Raw genomic sequence first — 18,250 nt, 5'->3', positions numbered from 1 at the left:
ATACTCGCAGTTGGATGGTCAAAATTTCATGACATTTGATACTTATTTTCCATTGCTAAAGCAGACAGATCCTTTTTCAAGCAGATGAAAAATTGAGAATGTTAGAGAAATCTAAACAGTTCCACTTAAACTCAATAGTCATTTTTGAAGCCCAAACTAGAGTAAAATTTTTCTGGGTATGAATTAGCCAGCTGTAGCTTTTTAGCCTGCTTAATATTCTATATTGAGTGACACATGCAGCCAAATAAAGCAGCTGTAGCCCTCTGTAACCAGTAAAATGAGGAGCAAATGCTCTGGAGAAAATGAAGTCAAAACCTGGAAAATCGGCTGAACTATCTGGGTTGTTATCTGCTGAATAGGTGTGCCCTTTCACTGTGGAATTGGTGGTATGAAGGAACCCTGAAAATCCAGGGGTGTGGTGCTTATGGAAAGAACAATTCTAGCTGGCTCAGGGTCTCTCACACAAGAGGCCAATCCTTGCTGGGTGTGGTTCAAATTACCCCAGAGGCACCAGCAACAACTGTGCTAGTGTGTCAGCCTTGGAGCCAGGCTTTCCTGACTCAGATAAACAGCCCACATGTGCAACTCAGGAGCCAAGTCTCCATTTCCTACTCAGAAATTCCCATTGACCATAGCTAGTTCTTTCAGATCCAGCTGTCTAAGATGGCTTACCCTGATACTGATTTCCATCACTCCCCTGTCCAGGCAGCAGCAATCCTAAGAAGCAATCACCCTAGAGACACTGAAAAAACTCCTGTTCTAGAGAGAGAGGCAGTCTGGTGGGCCATGGAGTTTCCTTGGTCTTGCTCAGGTTCTGATAGATTGGACTACCAGTCGGCCCTGGGTCCCATCTTCACCAATTCCCACAGAAGATCTTTGTATCAGGAAGTAGATTCAAGTATACACATGATGTTGATCGAGATGCAGTGATGTGAATTAGGCAAGTTTTCAACCCCTAGTCTTCACTGGTGGTGATTGTGGAGAAACGAGGCTTCCAGGTGACATTCTGGCTTCTGTGGCTGGGAAAGGGAAACGGATACGCCCTAAGAAATTTGGGTGGGAACTTTAAGATGGTTTCAAGACAAGAGTTGGAGTGAACAAAACAGGAGAAAGGTAGATGAGACTGAAAGCAGATGGGTGTTTAATAATAAGGTATTTAGAGTCTTTCTTAAGGATGATAGAAAAAGGTAAATATGCTGCGTTTTGTTTTGAGGCTGCTCAGCATCTATTCCAATTTTTGGGGGGGAGACAATAAAAGAGAAAATTAGGTTTTTACCAAATGCTCGGGGCAGCATTTTGGCCTACTGAGCCAAAACCAGATGAAGGAGAGACATTGTTTGGGAACATCTTATCTCTGCCCATTCCTATCACCCACAACCCTGGAGAAAGTTTGCCCGAGGGCTCTAATTGGGAATTAGCACCCAATCAGAACATTGTGAGACCCAACCAATAAAGTGTCATCTTCCACAACACCTAACTGTAATATAGGCAACCAATCAGAACACAGCCCAAGGTATAAGAATCCCTAGATCAGAGCTACCGAGATGAGAAACAAAGAAAGAGCCACCTGTTGAAGACGAGAGGGTGGATGAGGGTGGAGGCCGTGGCTGATACTTTGGGATAAAGTTTTTCCACACATTCTTTCCACTGTCCTGGATTTTATTTGTTAAATTCCTGAGACAGGATCCAGAGGAGGCTCAGCAGGGCTGACTGTAGAGCTGCAACACTGGCAGGTGTGGTCTGCCACTGAACTACAACACTAATGAAGCATCAACCCCAACAGGCTGCAACCCTAATGGTCTCTCTCAGTTATAGAGCCAGAAGGGCTATGTGAGAACAACAGCAGAAAATTCTGTATCAACAGTACCTAAATTTCCATTTCAAAAATCACCTCTCTCCACTGACAGTCTTTTTGCCAAAAATTTAGCTTATGGGCAGAATTTTGAAAATCTCTATTTAATTATAATTAGTTTCATTTCAGCATTGTTCTCTGGGGATGGTATCAGGCTCCCTGACATTAAACTCTCCAGAGAAGTCTCTTTTTTATAAGTTTTGAAACCTTCCTTCAATCCAGGAGCTTCCCTAAATCCTTCCCATAAATTCTTCCTTTGTTTATAATAGACTCCATTTCTGGGGATCACAGAGAACCTTAGCTAGTTCCTTTCACCCCACAGAAGGCAAAATCTTGGAAGTTGAACCTTGAGATGGTCATGATTTTAGCATGATTTTACTGAAACAGAGCAGACAATTCTGTTTTTGAGAGGATAAAGCTATAACTTCAAAAATGTAAGATGTGAAAGAGTTCATTGGAGGCCAGTATGTATATTTCATTATTTGTTTAGAGTAGAGACTGAGAAAGTGACTTGATTACTTTTTCTCTCTAGTTTTTTTACATCATACTGCCTAGCCTCCACTTTCTCTTCCTTCCCTTTTACAGTTTTCTCAGTCACAACTTGATTTTCAGTTCTTTTTGGTAGTTTAGTGGAGACAAGAGTCTCACAGACTTTATTGCCTGGGCTAGCTTCAAACTGGGATCCTCAGCTCAGCCTGCTGAGAAGCTAGTATTGTGGATGTAAACCATCAATGGCTCAAGAACATTACTTATATCCAGGGAAATTCCCCTGTATTTTTATCTAGACAATATTCCTCCATTTCCCTCTACCTCAAAGTCAACAACTCTGATTTCTTTTTTTCCAAGATTACTTCCTAGTATGTTGGGTGAGCCAATGAGAGAGTTGCCTGGGTTTGTAAGTTACAGGGCTGGTAAAATATTACTAGAAATTTAACTAGAGAGACACAATTGTACTTAGTCCTCCTCTCAGGAAGAGTTGTGTAGTTGGCTGAAGAATGTTCTTTGCCTAGTTAGGCACTTAATATCGGAGATACTGGCTACTTCTAAGAAGTATGCGTTAGTTGTTCTTAATGGCTCATGGTTTTCCTGCAGAATTCAGTCTCTCTTTTCAGCAAAGGTTATACACATCTATAATCATATCTATTTGATATTCCCCCTAATAATTATTCTACTATACTTTCAAGTTATTTGGCTCAGAAACGTTCCCAGATTCTTTGGGCCCAAAGTGAAAGACAAACATGTGCTGAATAAGTTCAGGGCAACTCTGTCACCTTAAATATGAACAGGAAGATACTTATGAGGTCTATCTTCTTGCTTATTGCTAAGATACCCTTGATGGAGAAAATCTGACAAGGGAAGGAAGGGAGCATGGAGACTGGGCAGTGTGGAGGAAGGTGTCTATTTACTCCTTTTCCCAGTGAAGGCTTCATGAAGCCTTAGGCTCATCACCAATTGGTGCAACTCCAGTGTCCCATGCTTTCAGTCTACTTCTCTGACCTAGATAGAGGGGTGACCACATCACTTAGCAATGACAGGCTCCTTAATTCTTTCAAAAGGCAATATTTATCTATGAATTAAGATGTATGTGGTTGTCCAATCTTCCAGCACTACATTTTTACTGTACAGGCTTATTGTCCATCCAGTCCATTAAAGCCTCCTTCTCCCTTTTTTGGTATTGTCCCAAACCTTGAACATGGTTGAATTAAGATGGTAGCCAGGCCTAGGAATTCTGTCTTTGGGAAGGGGAGGGGATAGGCCAACATCCAAGAAAATGGATACAAATGGGGATCTATGTTTATTTGGGAGGTTCTGTAGCTCTGATTACCTTGAGGATTTGGGATCATGACCCTCCAAATCATGGAAGTAAACGTGACACTTCTCTCTCTCTCTCTCTCTCTCTCTCTCTCTCTCTCTCTCTCTCTCTCTCTCTCTCTCTCTCTCTCTCTCTCTCTCTCTCTCTCTCCATATATATATATTCTTTTTTGGGGGGGAGGGTCCGGTTGTAGGGCCTGAACTCAGGGCCTGGGCGCTGTCCCTCAGCTCTTCAGCTCAAGGCTAGCGCTCTACCACTTGAGCCACAGGGCCACTTCTAGTTTTTTTCTTTTTGCTTATGTGGTGCTGAGGAATCGAACCCAGGGCCTCATGCATGCAAGGCAAGTGCTCTACCACTGAGCCACCTTCCCAGCCCCTATATATGTATATATATATATATATATATATATATATATATAGTATATTTTTTCATTTAAAAGTCACTTCATAACTTGTAGTACAGTTAATCAGGGATTGAGGTGGGCTAGAAGTTACTAGAGCCTAGTAGTTTGAGATTAGCTTAGACAACATGGTGAAACTGTCTCAAAAAAAAAAAAACCAACAAAAAATACAACAAAGCAGACTGTGATGGCAAATATTTGTAATCCTAGCATTCTGAGGCAGGAGGATTGTGAATAAGAGGCTAGCCTGGCTATGTTGTTAAAGAAACAACAACAAAAAAACAAAACTAGGAAGTGGTGCTGGCTCAAGTGGTAGAGCACTCACCTTGAGCTGAAGAGCTGAGGACAGTGCCCAGGCCCAGAGTTCAAGCCCCATGACCAACAAAACAAAACAAAAACCCAGCTAAAATAAAAAAGGTTATTGTACAAAACAAAAGGAAAAAATCCATAACCTGTCACCATAACAATTTCTAGTGATATCTTGTTAGTTATTTCTCAGTTATTTCAAAACATTGACATATGCTTATTATAGTTGTATAGTATATGTTGTTTTATTTTACCTTTATTATCCAATCACAAGGATTTTCCTAGTTTGCATCCTTGAGATTGTTACTGTCTTAGGTTCCAAATGTGCCACAAGGCTTACAGAGAATAGGATGCGTAATTATTTTCTAGTCCTGGGCATTTTAGGTTGTCTCCATTTTGTGTAGTGTAAAGTAACTCTGTGATGAACACTTCTTTGCACATAATTTTTCTATGCTTTGGCACTTATGCACAAGTATGAAAGGAGATGCCTTCTAGGGGCATTACTGTTTGCTTAGGACCATGCATACCTTCCACGCAACACACATATGAATAGCTAACAAAGAATTAATAAATAGTCAAGACAGTAGAATATATCCTGCTCATGTTATAGTATTGTACCAGAACTCTAAGCTATAGGAGTCTGCTTGGAAGAGAATATATTATTGCTCTTTTGTTGGACTTATGTATTTAGGCAGAACTGATTTTTTTCTTTCTTTTTTTTGTGAGTCATGGGGCTTGAATTCAGGGCATTGGCACTGTCCCTGAGCACTTTTCCTCAAGGCTAGTGTTCTCTACTCTTTTGAACCATAGCTTTACTTACAGTTTTTGAGTGGTTAATTGGAGATAACCTCACAAGGACTCCTCAGATCTCAGCTTCCAGAGTAGTTAGTATTACAGACATGAGACACTGGTGCCCCACTAAGAACTGGGGTTTGAACTCAAGATCTTGTGCTTGTTTACAAGGCTATTACTCTATCACTTGAGCCATGCCTCTAGCCTTAAGTTCTTTTAATTGCTTATTATATTATCTTGTTGCTGTCTATTTTTATTGATGTCTTCAATTTTATATATACTACCACAACTTTTACACTGTGGTAGTGGTTCAAATATATATATATATATATATATATATATATATATATATATATATATATGTATTATATATTCAAGCTATAGATATTCAAAATATATATATTATGTACATTCAAAGTATATATTATCTGCATATATTTCAAATATATGCATTTCATACGTTATATGTATAATTTGAATGCTTATTATCATTAATTAGTGTTACCTGTTTGAATTAAATAATATTTTTTGTTTTTCATTCCAAAGTTTTAAGACATTTTGGCAGACCTGAAGTTAAATTTTTTTGTTTTTTTGTTCTTTGCTCTTGATTAATTTAAGAGGTTTTAATTATGCCAAGTTGTTAAATTACTTTAATACTTTGTGGTTCTTTTCAATGTCCTGTCATAATAAAGTTGCCACATTTGTTATACCTATATTTGATATCTTATAAAGCAAAACTATTAATATAACAGATTTTGAAATAGTGCGGTAGAACAGTGATCATCAGACTAGGCTTCAGGAAGTCGTGGAGCATCTGGAAAAGTAGATTCTGTCTCATCGGCTGCCTATTAAATGAATTTATTGCTGTACAACCCAGAGGTGGCTGACCTTGGTAGTTGTCAGAAGCAGCATTACCCTTTAAGGCTAAAGGAAAGAATCTGAGCCCTTATTATGTTTGACCACAGTATGGTGATGCTTTTACCAGAATCTCCTCTCAAGATCTGTGGGGCTCCCGGTAGATTACTCATGTGATGCCATCAGGCCTGTGTTCACCATGTTCCTGGGCCAACACAGCAGTCTCTTTCTGGCCTGTGTCTGATCTTTGAATAACATCTTATAATATGATAGGTGAAAATACATTAAAACAAAAATTATGATAAGCAAAGCACTCACCTTCAAGATGATTTTTTAAAATATTGACTCAAAGTTGAAATGTAATTATTCAAAGTGATAATGAGGATAAAAATAATATGTGGTAAAACATAGCGCTGTTTTTCAAATTATCTTCAGTCACAGCTATTGTGGCTTTGTAAGAAGAAAACTGCACTTGGGCATAGTGGCAGTACACACCCGTAACCCCACAGTCAGGAGGCTGAGTCTGGAAGATCTTTAAAAAAGTGTAAATGCATACAAGCTGAAAGTTTATTTTTCTAAGGAAAACACTGATTATACAATCTTGGAGAGAGACTTTCTCAGTGTGACAGCAGAAATTTCAGCAAAGTTGTTAGATTTGCCTGCCCAAGAAATAGAACATACTTAGTATAAAAGAAAAAAATAGTCAAAGCATTAAGAGATGAACCATATACAGGAAGCAGAGAAACAAAGACAATGAGAAATGTGCTTACAATCCACATAACAGATTGAAAATACCAGCCATAAACTATAGGTTTATTAGAAAAAATAAGTGTATAACAATTGAAAAATAGTAAAGGAAATCAGTGGAGAGTTTTCAATGGCCAACAAATATGTGAAAAAAGCTGCACTGCAGATGATAATAAAATGCAGCTCAAATATGTTTACTTTCTTCCATCAAACTGTAGATTAAGAGTTGTTATACTCAATTTAACAGCACAAGGAAACACTTTCACCATTGACAGGAACATAGACTAATACATCTGACATGTATTTTGCATCTAATATTTGTTAATTGAGTAAAATTTCAGGAGGACAAGTCTCTGTTTATCATTTATGTAACATTGTTCATAAATAGGAAACTTGGATTTTATATCACACTAACCCAAATTTGTCCCTTGACAGGGAGCCAGGCAGCTGGAGGAAGAAAATTCAATAGAGATTGCCTCTTCTTCCTTCAGTAAGGTATATGGCATGACTTCTGCAACATGCTTGTGACCGAGAGAGACATAGTGTTATGTAAACGTAGAAGTGTGGTATGGGGGCTGATAGATGACACTCTAGTCCTCATGAATCAGAATCTCTAGAGATAAGTCTAGGGAATTTGCAAGCTACCCAGAAGACTCCTAAATATGCTGAGATCTGAACACCGCTGACCTAAATGCCAGAAACAAAGGGGGAACGAATTAATGCAAGTCCTTTGAGATGTTCCATAACCATTCCAATCAGTAACTTGGATGTTGATTGAAGTATTGTTCTCCACAAAAAATTTTAGATCTCACAGAGCTGGCAGTTAATGAATATCTTGAAAAACTGTATCCAAGGCAATGGACCAAGACAAGAAGATCAAGATGAAATTCGATAGCAATAAATGTAAGGTCAATAGGGTTCAAATACCAACTATATACAGTGCAAGATGACAAAGATAGCCTTGCCTTGCTTGCACTGATGACTGAAAAAAATGCTTTAATTTATTAATTGATTCCATGTCAGTCAACATTGGAGTTAGCTGCTCAGGAAGGTTCACATAATTTTAGGATGGACTAATGAATTGAAGTTACTAAAAGCTGACAAGAAAATAGAACTTTATTTTGTGCCAATCAACACATCAAATGTATTCAGTTTAGCTACCAAATAATAAGCTATTCATAAACTAACCAATGAGAGAAAATCAAAAGGGTCATGAAATAATGAATATAGGGAGGCAGGGAAAGAAGGATTTTTCAGCCTGAAAGAGAATTAACCAATGCTATGGCCAAAAATGAAACTGGGTATTTCCTACTAAATACAGACTAAGAAATCTAGTTTAAATGACACTAGAAAATTTTGATGATAAAGTAAAGATATTTAACTCACAGAGTTATTATAAAATTTAAGTGAAACAATTGGAAATAACATGTGTCATATAATATTTACTCATGAAATAAAAGCTTGTCCAATAACACTTTTATCTGTACTTTCTGAATCTACCATAATCTCAGCCAAATAGACTATATCTTCTGCCTGCTGAGATCCATCAATACCTTCCTCAAAAAAAAACCTTACTGAGACCAAAGCTATGTCACCCTGCTCCTTCTCTTTTAATCAGTGGAAGCACAAATGAAGGCCTCATCATACTTATTGCTTCTTTACCCTTAGGCAAACCACTCTGCATTCCCCTACCCTCCAACCTCTCTTGACAGTTCTCCTGGAATGAGCTACAGCTCTGTGGACCACAGTACTTATTTGCATTATTTTCAGCCTATTGTCTGAGTTTTCCTTCTGCTTCCTTTGTTTAAGCAAAAGCATTGTCTTTCCCAAGAATACCTGAAGCTCTCCTATGTAACTACGTGTACCTTAGGACCAGAGCTGATGTCTTATAGCCGCCACTCTCCTACCATTTCATACAAAGCTTCTCCAGCAAAGCTTATTGCCTTATGTTTTATTGCCCTCTGCTTTATTTGCTTGCTACCCTCTGCCAACTTTCCAAAGATTTCCTCTACTATGAGTTCTAAAACATTGGCACATGGCTAGTAGTCTTCTCCAATCTCATTCTGTATGGCCTGAAGATGGCATTCACAGCACGGTCTGTACATTCTATGCAGCTACTTGTCCTCTCTTCTGCAAGCCCCCCCCCCCGCCCCCGCCCATGTAAATTATTGAAGCTTCTAATTGATCCACTTACCAAATTACGGAATCATCTGGTCTATTATCTATGACCATAATCTCCTATCAACAGTTTCTTCAACCTCTTTATAACATGTGATCCAGTAACTCTTCAGGAATCTTTTTTCTTCATTTCCTTTGTCTCCAGTTTAGAGTCTAGGACTCAGAATTTCAAAACCACTCCTTCCTGCTGTCAGGATTTCTCTGTCCCCTCTGTTTTGTTCATCAGCTGGGTCTTACAAATACCTGATCCTAGAGGAATTCACTCTCCGTCCATATCCATCTGTACCAAGTGCTCTGGGAGGAGGGAGTGTGGCGACAGTACTAGTCTGCTCACCCATTCTCCACAACAAAAATTCAGTCCTCCTACTTTCTCTCCTTTCATTCTGAAGTTTTGGACAAGAGAGTCATACATGTGGGTGAAATATTATGTATAGAAGGAAGTTTCTGGTATAAGTCTAGGGGCAAATGTCTACCTCCTATTCATAAACTTCCCAGTACATCCATGAGCAACCTGCTCCCAGTGCTCAGTTTCACAGAACAAACTCAATTCTGATTCAGCACAGCATTTGAGTTTTACAGTTTAGAATTCTTTTATTATAAGGTGCTCAAATTCCAGCCCCCAGGGCCTAAAGTGAGAGAGAACGATAGGTTGTATATAAATTTTTCTATTGTCAACCTGGAAATCATAGTTTGGGTAAGTATAATTATTATTCAGTTGTGTGATTATTCAATTAATGTTTATGTTGTTTGCCAGACTCAAAGATTCATTAGGGAAAAGACCATATTTACTTTTACTCACCATGTGTCCCCAGCCCAAGATACAGTTCTGATATTTTATAGGCATTTAATAGTCAATTAAATGAATACATTATTTTCTACTCTTAGGTATGTAACAATGTATTTGAATTTCTCTTACCTCATCAGTCCAAAATTTTACTTCCTCTAAGATTCATGCTGTTTGGGATCACCTGTCCTCATGGTCTCTTTTTCATCCTCACACTTCATTTCATATTAGTTATTTACAATTATAAAAATAAGTTGTCACCATCTGAAACCACCTTTGAACCAATCAGGATAACCTTGACAGCAAATAACAGAAAACTCCACTTTAATGTGTCCTAAAAACCTAAGGAAGTTGGTAACCGAAGCTGATTTTGTAATACATACCTATACAGCTCTGACTTTGCTTTTCTGCAGTCCTTGTGGCTCAAGCTGTCACCATACTGAAACAAGATGGCTGTGCCATAGTTTCATGGGAAACACCCAGACACTACAACCTTCAAAGGAAGAAGAAGTACTGATTTTTTTCTTATGCCTGCTTTCCAGAAGCTTCTCAGCAGACTTTTGCCATCAGAACTAATACACCACACTGGGCCCAGTCTTAAATCAACCCTTAATAGTCAGGAGTTGCATAATTTGTTCAGTCTAATCATTTGGAATAGATTGAGATTTATAGGAGTCAGCCATCTTGGTCTCTATCACCATTTACTTGAACTGTAATTTAGAATTCCAACTCTGATTGTACTTGCTACTGATATAACTTTTTCACTTTTTGACCACTATAGAATTTTTCCTTTGTTTTCTTTGTCTTCTGCAGTCTCTCAGTCTCCATCATATTTTTTAAACAATATTCAGACTGGTTTCCTGGTGATGTTGTCTCCTTTTCTTGATCCAATATTCAAGACTTTTACAGCATGTTCCATTTCTTTTTTAAAATATAATTTTACGGTTATTAATAAGGTGTTTGTTGTATATAGGGGTTACAATTCTAAAACTCAGGTAATGAGTACAATGCCTCCTCGACAATGTCACCCCTTCTTTTGCTTGCATGTTCCACTCTATTGTCACCATTACGGTTCAGCCTTCTTCATTCTTTTTCTGCAGTCGCTAAGCCAAAAAATGTCATAGGAAAAAGTCATAGCTCTACAAATTTGAATCACCATAAGTCATGTTAAACTAAACATAGCTCATATTGCCACATAGCCATTCTTCTTTCTGGTCAATTTGCTTTACAGGTTGTGGGTTGTGTTCTATTATATAAATTTACTCAGTTATATGATTTGGGGAAATAATTTAAGCTTTCTGAAACTCATTTATGTAACCTCTAAAGTGAAAAGAATAGTGCCCATTCCAAGGCCTGTTTTTACCCCATAAGTAGTTAAACTAAGGTCTGGGAATGTGGCTTAGTGGTAGAGTGCTTGCCTCGCATGCATGAGGCCCTGGGTCCAAATCTTGAGTACCACATAAACAGAAAACCTGCAATGGTCAAGTTGTAGAGTACTAGCCATGAGTCAGAGAAGCTCAGGGACAGTGTCCAGTCCCTGAGTTCAAGCCCCAAGCCAAAAAAAAAAAAGAAGTCAAACTATGGAAAGCAATGTGTCTATTCATGGCATGCATATTCATTAATGGTAGCTTCTATTTTAGTAGAAAGATCCTACCTTTCCCTACCACCATGTCCTGTACTTGGAATCTGTTCCTCTTTCCCATTGCTTCCCATTCTTTTTAATTGTCTTGATTTTTTGTTTTTGTAACAATACAGATCACTATTTGTAGATCTCTTGGTTTCCTTTCATTTCCAAATATACAAGGAACTGTATTCATTTTATGTACACCAAATGGCTAGCACATGACTTGGCACATGAAATATCTAGTGTTTAGACTAGTGAATTTAATATGTCCTCATTTTTAATGTTGATTTGATGAGATTAAGGTAAGAACAGGGAATAGGAATCATAATACAATGGTTTGGAAATTTGGTTAAATATTTGTTTGTGATAGTGAAAAGTATTCAAAAGTATGCCTGAAAGAGACTTGGATTCAAGAGATGTTTAAACAAAAAGATTCATTTAGCTCTGATAATTAACATAAACAAAACACAGATGAGTAAGCTAGCTTTATTTGTAAATAACCATTCATGATCCAAATCATTCCTCTGTATGACAGAGACTTCTCTATTCAATATTGCATCATGTCTCAAATATAAACAGTAAACCAAAGGGCTACAGACAATGATCACTCTGCTTTATGGGAGCAATAAAAGGAGGAGAACAAACACTTCCCTAGTAACTAGGCAGACATGTTACCCTTTCTGGGGGCAGGATGGGAATATACTATGTTTCTTGGGCACTTATTTGGAGGTTCAAGCAGGGGAGCACAGTGAAGAATGGTCCTAGCCAGGCGCTGGTGGCTCACACCTGTAATTCTGGTTACTCAGGAGGCTGAGATCTGAGGACGGTGGTGCAAAGCCAGCCCACGCAGGAAAGTCCATAAGATCCTTATCTCCAATAAACCACCAGAAAACTGGAAGTGGTGCTGTGGCTCAAGTGGTAGAGCATTAGTCTTGAGCTGAAGAGCTGAGGGACAGCGCCCAGGCCCAGAGCTTAAGCCTCACAACGACAAAAAAAAAAAAAAAAAAAAAAAGGAAAGAAAAAGAAAAGAAAAGAATGGTCCTTTACAGGGGAAGGTCATCATCTGTAATCAAGGTCAGAGATTTGGGAGGAGCCCAGTGAATAAGGAGGGGGACATCCACTTAGCCAGTCAGATTAGCAGAATCAACCCTAGTGAGCAACAGATAGTCTCACATTCAATCAACCACATTTCATACAAACTACCTAAATTGAATTTCTAGGGCCAATTCTTACATTACATTAAATGATCCTCCTTTTCTTACTCTTTATCTTTAAATAGTTGTACAAAGGAGTAGAATTCAACAAAGCGATTTAAATGAACTTTCTGGAAATGGATTTAGGAGAGACTATTAGAATGATTTTCTTTCCTTTTCTTTCTTTTGTTTTGTACTAGTGTAGGAGTCTTGAAGTCAGGAGTTTACGTTTTCACTCAGCCTGCTTGCTCATAGCTGACACTCTAACAGGCCCTGAGTTCATGTTTATTGTTGGGTAATCTGAAAACATATCTATAACTTACATTGATATTGAAGGAGAATAGATCAGCATTAGATCCAGAGAAGGAATACTTTTGAGGACTATAGAAAGTATAGATTGAAGATTGAAATAAAACCTAGCTTTGAAGTTCAGTTCTCTTGTTTGTCAACTGTAACTTTGAGTACTTAACTTCTCTTTGGGAATTAGGAAAAGATAATTGTTACTAAATTTCCTTTTCCCCCTTGTTGACTTTAATATATACCTTGATTTTTCTATTTTCATTTATCTCAGTTTTCAGATCCTTTGTTCTATGATTACTTTTCAGAGGAGTACCTCATTACTTTGCCTCTTTTTGCTTTTTATTTATTTGTGTATTTATTCGGTGAGAGGATTGACCCAGTGCCTTGTGTATGCTAAGCAGACACTCTTCCACTCCCAGTAGCTACTGACTTTTATTTTACTTAGGATTATCCGTGTGGGAACTTAATAAAACATATTCCAATAAATATAGAAATCAATTTGGAAGTGAATTTTAAGTCTTACCTATTAGTAAGTTCACCTTCATTCTAAATAGATTACACAGGAATTAGATAATAATAGATAATTATTCTTCTAAATACGATTTATTGATTTTTATTTATGTGTTTTTGTGCCAGTATGAACTTAGAGCTTGCCCCGTTCTCATTCAAGACTGGCACTCTTGAGCCACAGCTCTACTTCAGTGTTAGTTGGAATTAACAGTCTCACAGACTTTGCTGCTTGGGCTGACCTCAAACTATGATACTGAGATCTCAGATAGAATTACAAGCATGAGCCACTGGTGCCCAGCAATACAGATTTTCTAAATGTATAGTCACACAACATTCTTTATAGCTTCTGACTTTAGTTTTATTGAATTCCTCTTATAAATTGAGAAATTGAGGAACAGAATGTTCAGTATTGTGTCCTAGTTTGTATCTATAAAGTGACATAATCAAGATTCAAAACTAGATCTTTTTCTATTGGACCACAGTACTTTCTTCCTTATCTATGATTTTTATGTTTTATACCTTCCTACTTCTTGCAAATGTAGCATTGGTTTTATTCCTGAGATTTTTTTGTGTGTTTATTCTTATGGTGATTGCAAGTTCCTGTGCTCTATGCAAGATGTACTAGGTGTTGATACTATAGTATAGTTGCTCAGGTTTTTTTCTCCCTATTAAAAACATGAAATGTTACTGATCCAACTGAATCTAGTTGTTTTTTCTCTTTCTTTCTGGGGAGCTTGCCAGGATCTTGAAGTCTTAAATCACACATCTTAAATCTTTTACCACAATACCCGTACCCCAAAACATAGTATTCTAAATGTAAATAATGTAGCAATTTCCTCATATTTATTTTTGTATTTAAAAGAATCACACATTCCATCTGCAGTTCAAGATGAGCCAATAGGCAGATGTGTTACTTCACAAAAACGTGGGAGGAAAATCTACCCAGAGCATTATATTTAAAACAGATGTCCTAGACTCTGAACCGATTTGAAGAAAAGAGAAATTCATATCATAGAATGAAAAAGGAAAAAGTACTTGGAAAAAAAGAAACATTCATGTTACTTTATATTTCAAGAGGGAGATATGTTAAAATATTTTCTTTGGTTAAAGTTAATCAAGTATGGAAAAATTGATACTAAAGGAGGAAATGGAATAAAAGAAACTTTAAAGACTTCCAGACACTTTGAGTCCCGTAAGCTTTTCTGCTGTATTAGTTTGACTCTGTAACTGGAGAAATTGCTGACGAAACAAATTAGTACAAGACATTTCTCCGTTGTCGAATTAAGCTTCCAGAATCATGGAATTTACATTATACTTGGAGACACTCTGTAAAATGTGCTCTTCTGTTTCCCAAGCAATTGAAGACAACTGAATGTGAGCCCCTGACCCTCTGTCTGTCTGGGGAAACTTTTCTCTCCCTCTGTCTCTCTGTCTCTCTCTGTCTGTCTTTCTGTCTTTCTGTCTGTCTCTCTCCCCTAAATGCCTATTCACTTAAAAGCAAAACTGTCTAGTTTCTTTGGGAATTTAATGTTATATGAATGCTAATTTCTTGCTGAAATTGTATTGTAGACCCAGCCAAATAAAATGAAAGTGAGTAGTGTAAGTTTGTCCACATTTTTTAGATGTAGTACTATTTTTTTTAATTTTATTATTAAGTAGTTGTACAAATGGACTATACTTCTGTAAGTTGGGTTATAAATACAATGCATCTTGCTCAATCTCATCCCTTCCATCATTTCCCCTCATTCTCTCCTCTCCCATCCCTATTCTCAAGTGCTTGCCAGGTAGCACTCTACCACTTGAGCCACATCCTCCACCATTTTTAATTATTTTTCCACTAAGGTCGCACATGTTCAAAGTCCAGATGAGCCTGGACTTTGAACATTTTAGTAGCTAGAACAACAGACACAGCACCACACCCATCTTTTTATTGGTTGAGATGAAATCTCATAAATTCCCTCACTATGCCCAGTCTTCCATCCCTGAGGCTGACCTAAAATCTGTAATCTTCCCAATCTCTACCCGTAGAGTAGGTAGGATTAGCAGACGTGAGCCACCGAGCCAGACTCCTGCCTATAGTTCTTATATGACTTCTGGGTTAAGTACATTTCAGTTATTTCATGGGAGTTCAGAATTCTTCTGTAGAATGCAGCCTCTGTTTTATAGCCCTTAGGAGTCAAGAAAGATAAAGATGAAACTCAAAGTTTTGTGACTATCCCTTCAAAATAATGTCCCAGCCCTGAATTCCCCTGTTCTTTTAAATTTGTTGGGTCTTTCTTTTGAAGTGAGGTGGAAGCTATAATAACAATTGAAGGATACAAGGGATTTTTGACTTTTATAGGACAGTAAATGCTTTGATTTTTTATGTAAAACATCCATAGGATGTATACTAGAAGTAAGCAACACTATACTTAGGACATTAGCACTGGTTTTCAAATACTTCATTTATTTTGAAATATTCTGGAATAATTTTATAACCATTTCAGAATATTTAAACAAAGACAAAAGATAAGTTAATAATTAAATTCTTGTGTGTGTGTGTGTGTGTGTGTGTGTGTGTGTGTGTGTGTGTGTGTGTGTGTGTGTGTGTGTTGGTCATGGGGCTTGATCTCTGGGCCTGGGCACTGTCCCTGAGCTCTTCAGCTCAAGGTGAGCACTCTACCACTTAAGCCACATGGCCACTTCTGGTTTTCTGGTGGTTTATTGGAGATAAGAATTTTATGGACTTTCCTGCCTGGGCTGGCTTTGAACCATGATCCTCAGATCTCAGCCTCCTTGAGTAGCTATGATTACAGGTGTGAGCCACAAAGGCCTGGCTAATAATTAAATTCTTAATCATTAAATTGGGACATGTACAAGGATGTTTAAAATCACTGATGATTAAAAATATGATTTTAGGAATTATTTCTAAAATGGTTGCTTCTTTTAAAAATTCCATTAAACAATAAAAGAATCACTTTTTAAAATTCTCTATATCATTGATTGGCTCTTTAGCAATGTAAATAGAAACAAAGCTTTGAAATAAAATATGGAAACTGAGACCATACCAGAAAAAACTAACAACCTTCTTCCCAGCTCAGAGGAACTGGATAAGAGGGGAATATCAGGCTTTATTTTTGCCTTGATATGTGATATGTGCATGAGTCTGTGAGTGTGTATGTACATGCATGTGACATGAGTGGGTGAGTGAGGATATGTGAATATGTATGCATGTGAGCATGGACGCGTGTGCATTCATGCATATAAGTGGGTATATGGGTATATGCATATGTGTATGAATATATGTAGGCATGCATGCATATGTTCATGGATGTAACAGGAGTGGGTGACTGTGGATATGTGCATATGCATGTATACACGTGGACATGAGTGCATACACATGGCATGAGTGGGTGAATGTGGGTGTGTGCATGTGTATGCATGTGTCTGGACACACGTCCATGTCTCTAGCATGAGAAGGTGAGTGTGGATGTGTATTTGTGGGTATCCGTGTATGTGGGCATATGTAAATGGATGTGACAGCAGGTGCATGTGGATGTGTGCATGTATGTGTGTGAATTTCTGCAGTGATGGATGAGATGGGAAAAGGACAGAAGCAGTCTACATAAAGGGGGTAGCCATCAAATAAATAATGTCTAAAAGCTACAAATGAATAAATATGACTCTATTAGGGAAGAGAAGGGGAACAACAGAAGAGTGAGACAAAGGACAAGGCAGGAACCAATGCAACAGCGACATACACAAGACAAGATGTTGGAAATGATCTGTACAACTTGGGGGGGAGTAGGGGACGGGAAAGTAGGAGAAAAATGAGGGAAGGGGTAACAAGTTTGACAAGAAATGTACTTATTACCTTACTTATGTAACTGTAACTCCTCTGAACATCACCTTGACAATAAAAAATATGACTCTAAACATGCTCCTGAGACACATGAAGTAAATATGGAAGGAATCAGTTGTAAGAATAAAAAGCACTGTCATACAAAAGCAGAGAATGGGCAGGAGTCCTGGTGAAAGACCTTTTAGTTATGTGCAGATATAATTTTGAAAAATATAAAAGCTAAATTCAACATACATTAAAATATTTAAAGAGGCTATATTAATACAATAGAAGTTATTTTGATTTCATGGTAAAAGAGAAAATCAGAATGCAAGTTGTATATTTAGTGTAAGCCCCCTTATTAGCAACAACAACAAATAAAAACATAAATATGGAAGGAAAATATGTGGAAGTAATGAGATTTATGTGATTTTTTTGCCTTATCAATAAGTGATCTTAGTTGGTGTTGATGGTTCATGCCTATCGTCCTAACTATTCAGGAGGCTGAGATCTGAGGCTCTCAGTTCCAAGCCAGACTGGGTAGGGAAGTCTATGAGGCTCTTGTATCAAATTAAATACCAAAAAGCTGAAGATGAAAAAAAATAAAGCTGAAGATGGCTCTGTGGATCAAAGTGGTAGAGCACTAACCTTGAGCACAAAAGCTCAGGGACAGTGTCCAAGCCCTGAGTTCAAGCCCCAGTACTGACACCAAAAAAAATATAATCTTTCATAAGACAAAACCAAAACTAAAAATAACTAGTGCCCAAATGTGAAAACTGGGCAGAAATTCATATTTCCCTGCTATCCCAGGCTGGTCAAGGGATGCTGGCAGGTACATGCTCAGCCTCCATACAGTCTTGCTCACATAGTCTTGATCAGATAGCCTTCATTTCAACCTGTATCTCAGGGAAAGGAAAAGTGGTTTCCTTTCTAAGTCCCTCACCCCTTGGCTTCCCTGACTCTTGATAGTTAAGTGAGTTGAACAGCATACCCAAAGAAGATGCATCTGAGCCTCAGGTGCCTGTGACTGTAACTTTATTTGGAAATAGAGACTTTTCAGATATGAGTTAGTGAAA

Source organism: Dipodomys merriami, unplaced genomic scaffold (genome assembly GCF_024711535.1).
Source record: "Dipodomys merriami isolate MVZ:Mamm:240054 unplaced genomic scaffold, mDipMer1.0.p SCAF_11, whole genome shotgun sequence".
In the NCBI taxonomy this organism is placed as follows: Eukaryota; Metazoa; Chordata; class Mammalia; order Rodentia; family Heteromyidae; genus Dipodomys; species Dipodomys merriami.
The sequence above is the reverse complement of the archived record's forward strand: the minus strand, read 5'-3'. Positions refer to the sequence as shown.